Source organism: Nomascus leucogenys, chromosome 25, assembly GCF_006542625.1.
Source record: "Nomascus leucogenys isolate Asia chromosome 25, Asia_NLE_v1, whole genome shotgun sequence".
Lineage (NCBI taxonomy): Eukaryota > Metazoa > Chordata > Mammalia > Primates > Hylobatidae > Nomascus > Nomascus leucogenys.
In genome coordinates, this window is record NC_044405.1 from 29,885,122 (window position 1) to 29,898,735 (window position 13,614).

General features: G+C 47.6%; 1 protein-coding gene across 6 annotated transcripts in view; it reads left to right on the forward strand.

Annotated features, from left to right (window-relative positions):
• The first annotated feature begins 449 nt into the window (after window positions 1–449).
• Window positions 450–13,614, forward strand: part of ADARB1 (adenosine deaminase RNA specific B1) — a 154,912-nt gene continuing 141,747 nt past the window's right edge. For all 6 annotated transcript variants that reach the window (XM_030806041.1, XM_030806040.1, XM_030806044.1 and 3 more), the window contains exon 1: window positions 450–687. The gene's annotated coding sequence lies outside the window, so the exon portion shown is untranslated. The remainder of the gene's footprint in view (window positions 688–13,614) is intronic.

The window sequence follows — 13,614 nt, forward strand, 5'->3', positions numbered from 1 at the left end:
GCCCGCGGTCCCAGCTACCAGGGAGGCTGAGGCGGCAGGATCGCGTGAGCTCGGAGGTCCACCGCGCTCCAGTCGGGGCGACAGTGAGACCCCGTCCCCAAAACGCAGCAGCCGCGCACCCAGAGGAGGACACGAAGGCGGGCAGGGTCTCCTCAGCCGCGATCGGGCGGGAGGCGCCGCGACGCCAGGCCGGTCCCGCGCTCCTGCCCCCCGCTCCGGAGCCGCCCAGCCGCGGTCTCTCAGCTCCGGCCGCGCTCCAGCCCCATCGGCCCCCGCGCCCGTCCGCCGCAGGTGGTCGTGAGGGAGACGCCACAGCCCCGGCTGCCCACGACGGACGGGGACGGCCGAGCGCGCGCACGTCCGGCGTCTCTGCGCCGGCCCCGCCCCCTCGGCGTGCGCGCGCCCGGCGGGCCGGCGGGGGCCGGCGGGGGCGGGAAGGGGGCGGAGCCGCCGGCGGCCCGGCTGAGGCGCTGAGGCGGCCGTGGCGGCGGTGGCGGCGGTGGCGGCGGTGGCGGCAGCAGCGGCCAAGTGGCCAGGTCGGCGGCCGCGGCTCCGGGCCGCGCGAGGCCACGGCCACGCCGCGCCGCTGCACACAACCAACAAGGCAGAGCGCCGCCCGGCGCGGGACTGCGGCCCGAGCCTGGGGCGCGCGTGCGGAGGACCAGGCGCTGCGCGGCTGCGGCTGAGGTGAGGGCGGCGCGGGGCCGCGGCGGCTCGGGCGGGCGCGGGCTCCGGACCCCGCGGCGGCGGCGTTTATGTAAGCGCCCGGCAGGGACTGGCGGTGGGTCCAGGGCTACGGGCCGTCCCGGGAGCGGAGGGCGCCCGCGGGGAGGCTAGGGTGCCCCGGCACCGCCTCGCATCCACCCTCCCGGGGCGCCCGTCTGCTCCGGCGCTCGGCCCCCGGAGGAGGCTGCGCCCGGGCGGCCCCGCGTCCCCTCCCGAGGGCGCCGAGTCCGCGTGGGATGCGCCGCGCCGCGGGGAGGGCAGGTGCGCCCGGACGAGGCTGCGCCCTGGGGACCGAGGCTGCGTTTTGGGGAGGGGACGGTGTGCCCTGGAGATCGGAGGCTGCGCTGGGGACGAGGCTGCGCCCGGGGACCGGAGGCTGCCCCGGGTACAAGGCTGCGCCGGGGGACGGGAGGCTGCGTTGGCAACAAGGCTGCGCCTGGGGACGGGAGGCTATGTCCCTGGGGAGACGCTGCGCCCGGCCTGGGACGCTGCGCCGGGGGACGGCAGGCTGCGCCCGGGATGAGGCTGGGCCCGGGCAGGGGAGGCTGCCTTGGGAGGGGACGCTGTGCCACGGGAGTGGAGACTGCGTTGGGGACGAGTCTGCGCCCTGGACGGTCCTGCGTCTCCTCCCGAGGGCGCAGTGTCCGCGCGGGATGCTCTGCGCCGCGGGCGGCCCGGGCCAGGGAAGTTCCTGCGGGTGCTGGGCGTCTGCAGCGATCGGGAGCAATCTGGGGCAGTTGGGGGCCCGAGGTGACTTTTGACGTGTTCACATGAGAAGGAAAATTACTGCGTGGTGGATGGGTGCGAGGGAAGGTGTCAGACTGGGCTGTGGATGCTGAAACGTGTTGGAGTCCCGATTTACACGCTGGAGAACCTAACCTAAAATGTGTTCCTGTCCAGATTTCTATGTCGGAGATCTGCACCGTGGTGTTTAGTTCGCAGTTAATATTTTTGGTCAGCAGGTTTGGGCTGTTACTTCTGATACAGGCATTTTATTTCCTTCTTAACTAACCATTATTGCATTCCGTTCTCGAAGTATAACGAAAAGTGGCATGATATCAAACTTGTTTCTTTAACGTTTAGTTCCGTAATTCAGATGATAGAACCGTAGTTTTTTAAATTGAGAATACAAATATGTATTTAATCCTCTTTGTTTCCTCTTAAATTTTGCCGTATGTTTTATTGCTTCGAAAGGTGCCGCTCAGAGCTGCATTTTCCAAAACACTAGGTTGTCTTAAGAGCAGTTGTTCCTAGGAGATAGAAAAGCTAATTGTCTTTTGATGACCATCTTTTCCTTGGGGTTGAGACTGCTGTATCCTTTTTGCCTGCTGAGGGTTTCCCAGAGGGGAAAGGGAGAAGGAAGAAAGGATAAAAGCTTGGCTGATACAATTCCCTCTTGGATAAGAGAATTAACTATCTCTCATTGCGCGGTTCCTCCAGAGGGCAGGGTCCAGTATGTATGGACAGCCACAACAAGGGCTCGATAAATATTTGATGAGACAGGCTGAGCTAGGTGCCTGTATCTTGCCTGTGGATGAACTCACACAGGGTCTGAAAGGAATGCATTGTCTGTGAGTGATGCCCTGTTAGATGTCTGAGGGTTCCTAAGACGGGGTATATCCCACTACATCTACATCAAATTTGAAGCTGTAGTTGGAAAGGAAAAAAGGAGGCCCTGCTGCAGGGACAGGGGCTTAAAAATAATCGATCCAGCTCTGAGAAATTGATGACACGTGTCTCTGGTGTGACGTGCTCATGCAGTTGTTACTGGGAGGCCAAGGGGGAAGGATTAGCTATGAAGTGGTAACGTCATCCACAAAAAACATCTTGGCTCAGAGGCTAATTTCACTTCCTTGTGAATTTATGTATTGTAAAGCATTTGAGTTCTTTTAGATTTTTGGAATAAGAATTTTTTAACTTCTATTTGTCCAGTGAATGCGTAAAACAAACTTAATTCATTTGGCAAATACTTGTCTGTGGCCTGTTATGTGCTAGGCCCTCCCTGTTTTAGGCCCTAGGAGATACAGTACTTAACAAGATAGGTAGAGATCAAAAATGCTTCTGGCATAAAGCAGTACATTTGTATTGATAGATTTAAAAAGATAAGCAAGCACACAGTACCTACAGAAAGGTAAAGCCTCATTCCACTCCATCCCTGGGCACTTGGTTCAAAGGCTGCACCCAACTGTATATTGTCCTAGCAGGAGTCAAAGTGTGTACACAGTTGTGTATGTTTTAATATATGACAAACCTTGCTATAGTGGATATTCTTACACGTGGGTACAAGCAAAGCCTACTAATTATTTATCAGAATTTCTTAGCTGTAAGTTTTACTTAAGAACTGGGTTTTATTCCTTTGAATGCTGTGATTAGCTCTGTGATCAAATAATATAATTTAAATAGACAGGAGGTAGTTAACTTTGGAGAGAAATAGATGAAGTTACACATTTACCAGCCTATAAAAAAGTTTAGCAAAGTTATCAAGCTTAGTTTGAAACCAAAAAGCTCAGAGAGGTCCAATTTTATTAGAAAACTCAATGGTGGCCGGGCGCGGTGGCTCACGCCTGTAATCCTAGCACTTTGGGAGGCCGAGGCGGGTAGATCACGAGGTCAGGAGATTGACACCATCCTGGCTAACACGGTGAAACCCCGTCTCTACTAAAAAAATATAAAAAGTTAGCCAGGCATGGTGGCGGGTGCCTGTAGTCCCAGCTACTTGGGAGGCTGAGGCAGGAGAATGGCATGAACCCAGGAGGCAGAGCTTGCAATGAGCCAAGACCTCGCCATTGCACTCCAGCCTGGGCAACACAGTGAGACTCTGTCTAAAAAAAAAAAAAAAGAAAAGAAAACTCAATGGTTTTCTGTGTCAACTTTCTAAAATAGGAATTTCCAAGTCTGTAATTTGGTGTGATGGAAATGGTGGTGTTAAAAAAAAAAAAACCATATTATTTTGTATGTTCACAATATGTGAGGTAGGAAAAGCAAATGGGAAAATTAAAAATTGCCCAGTGAAATCATTAAGGTTTCTTCCTTACACCTTGAGTGACTTTTCTTTCCAAGGTGACAGCTTTTTATCTGGGGTGTGGACAGGGACAGCACGGTAGCCCACAGAGGTCTTCGTGGCAGGGTCTTACCGCACCTTCCATTTGCAGAGTTTTGCTTCATCCATAGCTTGACAACTCTTGGGCTAGCGCCATTAATATCAAATGATCGCATTTTTTTTTGGTAGTTTGATTAGTACCGCTTGCTGCACTTTTCCACCTGTATGCCTATAAGATATCCTAGGCATATACAAAGAAAAGTGACTTTGGTTTTAGGTTTAACTGTGATGGAACAGGAAGGGGGATGAAAGTAACTCTGAGATACCTTGTATTTTTATTGGAAGTACAGTGAAATGGAAGCTCTACTTGCTTCTACTTTGGCGATTTTGGAACCTGGTTCCATTTCATTTGCTTATTGATCCAACAGGCATTCACCCATGCATCCTGGCCCAGGTCCTCTTCTAGGTATTGGAGATTCAGGATGAGCCTGATGAGGAGAGTTCCTGCCCTCGAGCGGTTCATTTTCTTGGGAAGGAGGAGAGCAGTAAACAAGCATCTGGTGTCCTAACTGCTTCGAAGGGCAAATGAGGCAGGGTAGGTGAGAGAAGGTCAAATAGGTGGTGAGGATGGAGTGAGCTGGGCTGAGGTCACGGCAGCAGCAGCCTCTCAGGCACAGGGAACTCTCAGGTGAAAGTTCCTGAGCCTCCTTGTAGTATGCTGGTCACCTCAGGGAGGCTATTGCTGCCAGAGAGGCTGGGCGAGTGGTAGGACGTGAGACGGGAGTGGAGGAGAGCTGCATCTTGGAGCACACAGGCTGTGGTAAGGAATTTAGATTTTAGGTGTGATGGGAAGCCTTAAGAGAGCCTTTCTTCCTTCCTTGGGAATGACATGATCTGATTTATCTTTAAAAAGTACCACTCTGGCTGTTGGGCTTATGATATGCCAGGCTGTTTTAAGAACTTTACATATATTAATTCATTTATTCTTATGACAGTCCAAAAAGTAGGCATTATTATCATTATTCCCATGTTACAGGGGGGAATACCTAGGCACAGAGTGGTTAAGTGATTTACCCAAGGTCACACAGGAAGTGGCAATGGCAGGATGTACCCTTACCTCCTTACTGCAGCTTGCTTTTTTCACCTCCACTACTGCAGACTGGAGGAGGAATATCAGCAAGGAGATCAATTAGACTTTTGTGAAAGCTGGGTGACTGTACCAGCACCTCAGACCAGGGCAGAAGTGGTGAGATCAGATTCAGCCTACCGAATTTCAGCATTTGTAAGATGCCATCATTTTTAAGTTGCATCATCATTTTTTATGCTGCTAACAAAGGGAAAATGTAGCCAACTAGATTGTGACACAATGCTTTCTTGTTACCCAGCATTCATTTATACTCATTGAAAGAGCTTAGACTAAGCATTGACTTTTAAAATCATATCATTAATGCACTTTCATAAAAAAGGAAAATACAAGTAAAATAAAGTAATTCTGAAATTTCTTCACATCTAGAATCTGATTCTTCCAACTCAGCTTTTGACTTGGCATTGGTGCCAGGTATGAGATAGGGAAGTCTGGGAAGAGCCAGTGTTAGGATTTCAACATGTGGAGCTTGTGACTCTGGAAGGCAGCCCAGCTCAGCAGCTCCACTCAAGGGCCAGATCTGGAGGACGAGGGTTGGGTCATTGTGCAGCTACTTCCTAGATGATCTTGAGCAAGCAGTCTAATCTTTCTGTGCTTCAGTTTTCTCATCTATAAATTAGGAAGAATAAAAGCAACTTGTCAGGGTTGTTGAGTTGCTAATGTAAAGTACCGAAAATAGTACCTGACTAACAGTATTTAATGGGGCTTACTTTGCTTATTATTTTTATGATTAGTCATCTGAGTAGAGAAAGGTGAATATGGATGGAAATTCAAGGTCAGGTTCAAGAAGAGGTTGGGGCCAAGTATGTAAATTTGGGAGTCATTTGCATATTGCTGATCTTTGAGGCATACAGTATGGATACAGAGGAGCAGGAGATGACGAATGGCCTGGGAGCTTTTGGCAAGGGGTCCACATTGGGAGGGAGGGTCTAGCAACGCCATTGAAAAGGACTCTGTTTGAAGAAAGAAGAAACTAGTGAGAGTCTAGTGGCCTGGAAACCAAGACACCGAGGGGTTCTTTTCTTCTTATTCTTCGTGGGCTGGAGAGTTTCCTATTGGCTTTGATAAGAGGTGGTTGTGAGTGACCTTAATAGGTTTGGAGTGGTGGGGAGAGGAAACAAATAGAGTAGAGGTGGGAACATCAGTGTAGACGACTCTCTAGAGGAGTTCTGTTAAAAGGGAAGAGTCATGGGATGGTGACTGGAGGGGACATGGGTACAGGAAGTTTTTATTTGTATTTTTAAATGAGAGCGATGATAGCATGTTGTGAGCTAATAGGAATGATCCAGTAGAGGGAAACATTTATAATATGCCAGGAAAGAGGATAATGTTGGAGCCAAGTCCTTGAGAAGGTGAGAGGGAGGCAGGAAGCGCAGGGATGCTCAGCTCTAGAAGGGAGGCGGGACTTCAGGGGGAGGCAGGACATCTGCACATGGGAGCCTGGACTCAGAAATATTCCTCGACGTGCTGCCCTTTTGAAAGGAGGATAGGAAATAAATCATGGTTTTGTCCTCAGTCCTAAAAAGTTCGGAATCTCACCCTAGGACTCAGGATCCAGCTTCTTACCAGCTTGTGCTGAACATGCCATCGGGCATACTTACGGGAAGATACATGTGGAAATGGAATTTTTAATTTATTTAAAAAATTCACTTTTCTCTAAAAGTATTGTTACCTGGAGGTTGGCACCTTTATTCACCAAATTCAGTACTCAGAGGATTAGAAGACTTGGTGCCTGATTTGTTCTTGATTTGCCTAGCTGGGAATTTCAGTTTTGCATTTAAGACAACTCCCTCACCAACCCTACCCCCAGAGGAAAGCAGGTATTGCTTTGGGCCTGTTGCGTGTATATGTTTATGTTCCACTGGGTCAGCAGCATTCAGTGAAACAAAGTTGCCTGTTAACTTGGTAAAATAATCTTAATTGCATGAGTTTTGATTTATTTTTGTGATTATTTGATTTTTTCAGGTTTGGAGTTTCAGAACACCCATCTTCTCAGTAGTTCAGCCAATGCGATGAAATGTGAAGAAGCCTTGCCCAGCTTCCTTGCATTTTCTCCATCATCTGTGCAGTGGAGAGTAGTTCCCACTGCTGTGAAAACATTTTCCCTTCGCTCTTTTCTCTCAGGGGCAGGCTTTCTTGAGTGCCTGCTCTGTGTGAGTCATCGTGGGAGGATGCAGTGGAGAAGGACAGGGAGGAGGTCTGTGCCTCTTTGAACTGACATTCTGGTGGGGAAACTAAACAGATCACAGAGGCAGACACCGTGCCTCACAACTACACACGGACCCGGCTTATGATGGTTCCAGTAACAGTTTTTGATTTGACCATGGTACCCATACAGTCATTCTGTTTTTCACTTTCAGCATAGCATTCAATAAATTGCATGCGATATTAAGTACTTTATTATAAAATAGGCTTTGTATTAGATGATTTTGTTCAACTGTAGGCTAATGTGAGTGTTCTGAGCACCTTTTAGGTAGGCTAGGCTAAGCTTTGATGTTTGGTAGGGTAGGTGTATTGAATGCTTTTTCAGATTAGGATGTTTTCTTTTTCAACTTGTGATGGGTTCATGGGATTGGAACTCCACCGTCAGTCAAGGAGCACCTGTGCTGTCTTTATCGTCATGACCGAGGAGACACGGCTGCGGTAGATGGCATCAGAGGGTGGCTCCTGGTGGAGGCATGATGTTCTGGGAAGGCCTCTCTGAGTGCAGTGTGGTACGCTGAGGCCCAAAGGGAGAGAATGAGCTCATGTCAGGAGGGGTGGACAACAGCCTTCTGGCTAGAAGGATAGCCTGCTAGAGGGCCTGCTTGTTAGAATGGCCAGGATGGGACCAGAACCATTGTCCAGTCAGGGGCTAAGAGGTGAGGCTGGAAAGACAGAGGGGCCAAGTCCTGCAGACTCTCAGAGTGTTTTCAGCCAGGGGGTGAAGGAGTGCAACAGGAAGAATGGAGGCCTGGGTTGGCACTTTTGCCATGATTTAGCAGGGCACAGGTGACAGAACTGGAGAAAAGAGAGCAGGTGTGAATTCTTGGTTGTGGGCAATAGATCAGGTCTTGGAGACAAGGGAAATGGAGGGACCAAGAAGAGCTCTTGGAACTCTTTGGATGGTGATGATGTGATGATGTCATGTTCCAGAGGATCTCAGGTGAGGAGTCTTCAACTAGAGACCTCATTTTGTATTGGGTTCTGTTTGATTCTGCAAAGCAGTTGTCACCTAATATGTGACTCACAGAATGTTTGTTTGTATAGATATCCCTCAACTTACGATGAGGTTCATAACTTGAATATATTGTCAGTTGAAAATGCATTTAATACACCTAACCTTCAAAATTCAAAGTACACTTTCTATTAAATGTGTATCACTTTCACACCATCATAAAGTAAAAAAATTGTAAGTCAGACTGTTGTAAGCCAGGATCTGTCTGTACCTTCCCACGGCCTACAAAATTTGTAATGCATTGTTTGTAAAACACAGACATGTGCATTTAAACTTTTATTAGGTAGAACTGACTCTTCTGCAGGGTCCTTGCAATTAAGTCAGTTATTCCTCTCATGACAGTCTTGTAGGAGGTCTCATTACCCCTATTGATCAGATCAGGAAACTGATGCTAAGGGGCTCAGTGACTTCCTAGGAAAGCTGGATAATATTTAATATTTATTAAGCTCTTACCATGTGTCAGACATGGTAAAATGGGTTTAATCTAGTTTAATCCTCATGATGATCTTAGGATGTTGCTATTAAGGGTCACTGTCATCATCCCTTTTTACTGATAACACTGGCCTGGCTTACCTGAATAGCCTCCTAACAGATCTCTTCTTCCACTTCTGGTCTCCTTCAGTCTGTTCTCGACCAGCACTCAGATCTGAGCCTGTACGTGGAAGACATCACGTCATTCTCCTGCTCAGAGTCCCCCTGCGGCCTTCTTTCCTGCTGTCCCTTCCTGCCACTCAGAGCCCTGGCTCCAGCTGTCTTGGGGCCTATAGCTAGCCCTCACTTCAGTGTTCATGCACTGTTGTATGCTGTGTGCCCTGCTCACCGTTCTGTTTATTTCTGCCATCTGTACCCACCACTCCTTTCTTCCCCACACAGCCTGCCTGGCCAGAATGGAAGCCTCAGGAAGGCAGGGCTATTGCTCTGAACCTGTCCTGAGGGCTCGGAGCAATGCCTGGCAGATAGGCACTTGTAAGCCTTTGCTGAAGGAGAGAATAACTTTAACTTACTTTTTCTGTAGGTAGTAAGTAGTAGAACCTGCATTAAGTTTTTTTTTTTTTTTTTTGAGACGGAGTCTCGCTCTGTCACCCAGGCTGGAGTGCAGTGGCGTGAACTCAGCTCACTGCAAGCTCCACCTCCCGGGTTCACGCCATTCTCCTGTCTCAGCCTCCCGAGTAGCTGGGACTACAGGCGCCCACCACCGCGCCCGGCTAATTTTTTGTATTTTTAGTAGAGACGGGGTTTCACCGTGGTCTCGATCTCCTGACCTCATGATCCACCCGCCTCGGCCTCCCAAAGTGCTGGGATTACAAGCGTGAGCCACCGCGCCCGGCTGAACCTGCATTAAGTTTATCTGCTTCTGAAAACGTATGCTTTTGCTGCCTCCCTACACTGCCCCCCCCATCCTATTGTACTTAGTGAATCAGTCATATATTTATGCCCCATATGTCTGTGTTATCTCCAGATTTCCACGCTTTTCTATGTAGAATAGAAACATTTACAAAACATTCAGAATTGTTATAAAACCATAAAGTGTGACATAGTAAATTATCTGTTGAAAACAGGGAGGCCACATCCTGAAAAAGTAGCTCTGTCGTGCCAGCATCATTTTAACCCCTTTTGGACAAGATACAGTTGAAATGCATTCTCTGAAATAATAGTTATAACTACATCTTGACAGAAACAAGAATATTTCGAATAATTCTGGGAGGATTCAGGAAAAGGCAGCCAAATAAAATGAAAAAATACATTTGATTCAACTGTGGAGGCTTAAAGGAATCACACATCTTTTTTTTTTTTTTTTTTTTTTTTGCGACAGCGTCTTGCTTTGTTGCTCAGGCTAGAGTACAGTGGTACAATCATAGCTCACTATAGCCGCAACCTCCTGGGTTCAAGCGATCCTCCCACCTCAGTCTCAGCCTCCCAGGTAGCTGGGGCTACAGGTGGATGCCACCACACCCAGCTAATTTTTGTATTTTTTGTAGTGATGGGGTTTCACCGTGTTGCCCAGGCTGGTCTCGAGCTCCTGGACTCAAGGGATCCAATTGCCTCGGCCTCCCAACATGCTGGGATTACAGGCGGAGCCATTGCACCTGGCCAAAAAAGCATCTCTTTTAAGCTGTTTTTGGTCAAGGAGCAAACAGGAAAGTGTCCCAGAATTTGGGAGATCAGGAATGTAATCCCAGGCCTGCTTCTGAACAGGATGGTGCGTTCTCTTCATGGCTCTGCTGCAGACTCCTTGGATGTAGAATGAGGGCAGTTGAACTGCTTGTTGCCGAGGTTCTCTCCATTTCTGGAAGACTATTGTAAGTCAGAGTCAAATAATCATTCATTCAGTTGTCCAACAAATACTCATCGTAGAACCTATGTGTAGTCCTGTCTAATGGTAGGTGGTGCTACACCACTTCCTGCCATGGCTGCTGAGGCTCACGCGAGGCTGGCACTTGGCACAGAGTCCTGTCCCTTCTCTTGACTCAGTAACTGTGGAAAGAGGTGAGGTATAGGAAGGGAGGGCCTAGGCCTTAGGGGTTAAGTGGGCTTAGGAGGCAGGATCGAGAGAGGTGGAATGATGGATTCAGAGTCCAAGAGAAAACGTGAAACTCCAGGGGATTAGAATTGATCCCTTTCTCTGTTTCCTCAGTCTTAGGGGGACTAGACTGTGTTAGTTGTCTTGAATTAAATTGAGCAGGGATTGTTTTTCACTTTTGAAAGTCCAGAGTTTATTAAAGCCACCAGAGGTAATTCAGTAGTAGTTAATATTTCATTAACCCTCACTTCTAAAATTATAAAGTTAGAAGTGGAGGTTTTTAACATGTATCAGTCAGGCTGGAGAGTAAGTTGGAAAGTTGCATTTTATTCCTGTGTGCTTACTTATGGCAGTGCACATAAACCCAGTTTTGTTTCTTTTTCTTTGATGAGTGACAGTTGGGCACAAGGTATCCAACCCACCCAGTGTTAAGTCACTTAGAGTGAGTTGATTTCCTTGGAAAAAGTAATCTTTTCAAGGATGTGAAGTGGCTTCTCCTGGTCTTTGTGAGGCTCTGGAGTCAGACACAGTACCTGGTTACCCTGGGACCGTGTGCAGTGAGCCTGGGCTGCCGGATGCCGCTGGTGGGCCCTCTGCCAGCTGCTGCATCCCCAAGCCCTCTCTTGTCTCATTGTTTTCCCTTTTCAGGAATAGTTTCCACTAGGGACCTGCTCCCTCAAATTTCTATCATCTGAGGTGAGGTTTTGTGTTGGTTCATCTGACTGGCCGAGTGCACCCTGGCTGTGAGAATAGGAAGTAGAATTCTGGCTTTTGTCTTAGGGATATCCCCAGGTAGAGAGAGGAGATTCAAAAGATGCTGGGGAGCTACAGACGTGACCTCTGACCTCTACATGAAGAATGTTGGAAAACACTGAGTGGTAATCTACACATTTCACTTGGTTTAGACCTAAGCATAAATAGTGTGAAGTCGATTTAAACAGAGGTTACAGTTTCCAGAGACTTCAGCGCCCTGGCTGCAGTTAAACAGCAATGATTTGACTCTTTACGTCTACTCTATTCTAGATATGAATGAAAGTAGTCACATCAAATGCATATTAATTAGTCTTGGTCATTTTGAATTGGAGTCCTTTACATACTATGTATGTATGTATCCATGAGCAGAGCAGGGTTAAAAGTGACATCTTCTCACTTCTACTCTGGAATTTTTTCCCTCTGCACTTTTTGGTGTCACGTAGTAGATGTTTTCACCCACATGCAGGTGAATGAGTGACATATTTATCTCATTTCATAGTGAAGCTTTCAATTCTTTAATTTTATCCCTCTAATGAAACTGTGAGGAATTGATTATATTTACACAGAAAAGGCTGGTATCACGTGAACCTACAGGATGTCATTGAGCACGTGCCTCTCACGCAGAACTGACATACAGCCTCCCATGCGGCTCACCTTGAATTCTCCATGCATGAATCAGCCATAGGCACGTGTTATGTGTGGCACAGGCACGAAGTGCCTGATACATTTTAGTTCTGTTTATTGCTGGAAGCCCTTGCTGTAGGAAAAGGAAGGTTTTTTCTTTTCCTGGACAATGATTTTGAGCTATGCTGTAGACTGGAAAAGGCAGGCTTTGATTTACCAGACACTGCTTGCTATGTGTGAAGCTGGGATAGGGCGGTGCTGTTGGACAGAAGACCTGCCCTGTGTGCCTTTTCACACTGCATCAAGAATTTATTTAGATGATTTCCTGGGCTTATTGATTGTTGAAGGAAACAATGCAAATTGCAAGTTATGATCAAATAATGCTTTGAGTATTCACCTTTTTAGAATGCTCTGGGAAAATATGGGGAGAAAATAAACCATAGGAAAGGCATTTTGAGGCGGTTTTATTTTGTTTTAAACAGCTACCGTGAAATGCACCCTCTCTAAGAGGACAATTCAGTGATTTTCTGAATCTCTGAGTTGTGCAGACATCACCACAGTCTAGTTCTTGAACACTCCTGTCACCCCAAATGTTCCCTGTGCTTGTCTGCAGTTGATTCGCGCGCCCAGCCCAGCCGCAGGCAACCGCTCAGGCAGCCCGCCTGCTGTTTCCACATGTGCCTTGCAGACGTTTCGTGGGAAGCAGCTCATGTCCTGTGTCGTCGTTTGCAACAGGCTTTCACTTAACATGTTTTTCAGGTTCATCCGTGTTGTAGAATATATCAGTAGTTTGTTCCTTTTAGTCATATTGGTGTAGCATGTTCGTTTATTCCGCTCCAGGGATGGACTTTGGGTGGTTTCTGCATTCTGGCTATTATGAACCATGTGACTTTGAACATTAGCAAGCACGTCTGCGTGTGGATGTGTATTTTCATTTCTCATAGGTAGATTCCTAGGAGTTCATAGGAGCTTCGAGATGGAGTTTAAGACAGAAGCCTTTGTTTGATACCGATAATGCTGGCAAGGCCATTTATTTGGTTTCAGATGTTTGCTCTTGAAGTCTGTCTCTGTGATGTGCATTGTGCTTCTTGAATTGTATGAACCTATTCTAGGATGAAATATGGTTATAATGTCTAGCAGAAGCTATTAGCGTTTCTTAAGATGACCACCTGTGTTGTGCACACTATTAGGTCCTCAACAGATGAGTTCTTACCTGGTGTTTGATGTTTTTCCCCCACTTATCAGAAGAGGAAGTCAGTGAAGTACTATTGGGCATATTAAAACCACATTCAACCTACAACACCACATAAACACTTACCCTTTGACCCAGCAATTCTGCTTCTAGGAATCCTTCCAGAAGATAGACCTCCAACAATGTGAAAATACATTTGGAATAACCTAAATATCCATATGCAGGAGAGGGTTGAGTAAACTCTAGTATAGCCACACAACCACATCCACTGTTGAGGATGACCTCTGTGAATTGGTTTGAGGTGGCATCCAGGGCACGTGGATGTGAACGAAGCAAGTACCAAAGAACATCTAAATGCTGCCCTTGACATGAGAAGAAGGGGATGCAGGAAAACACA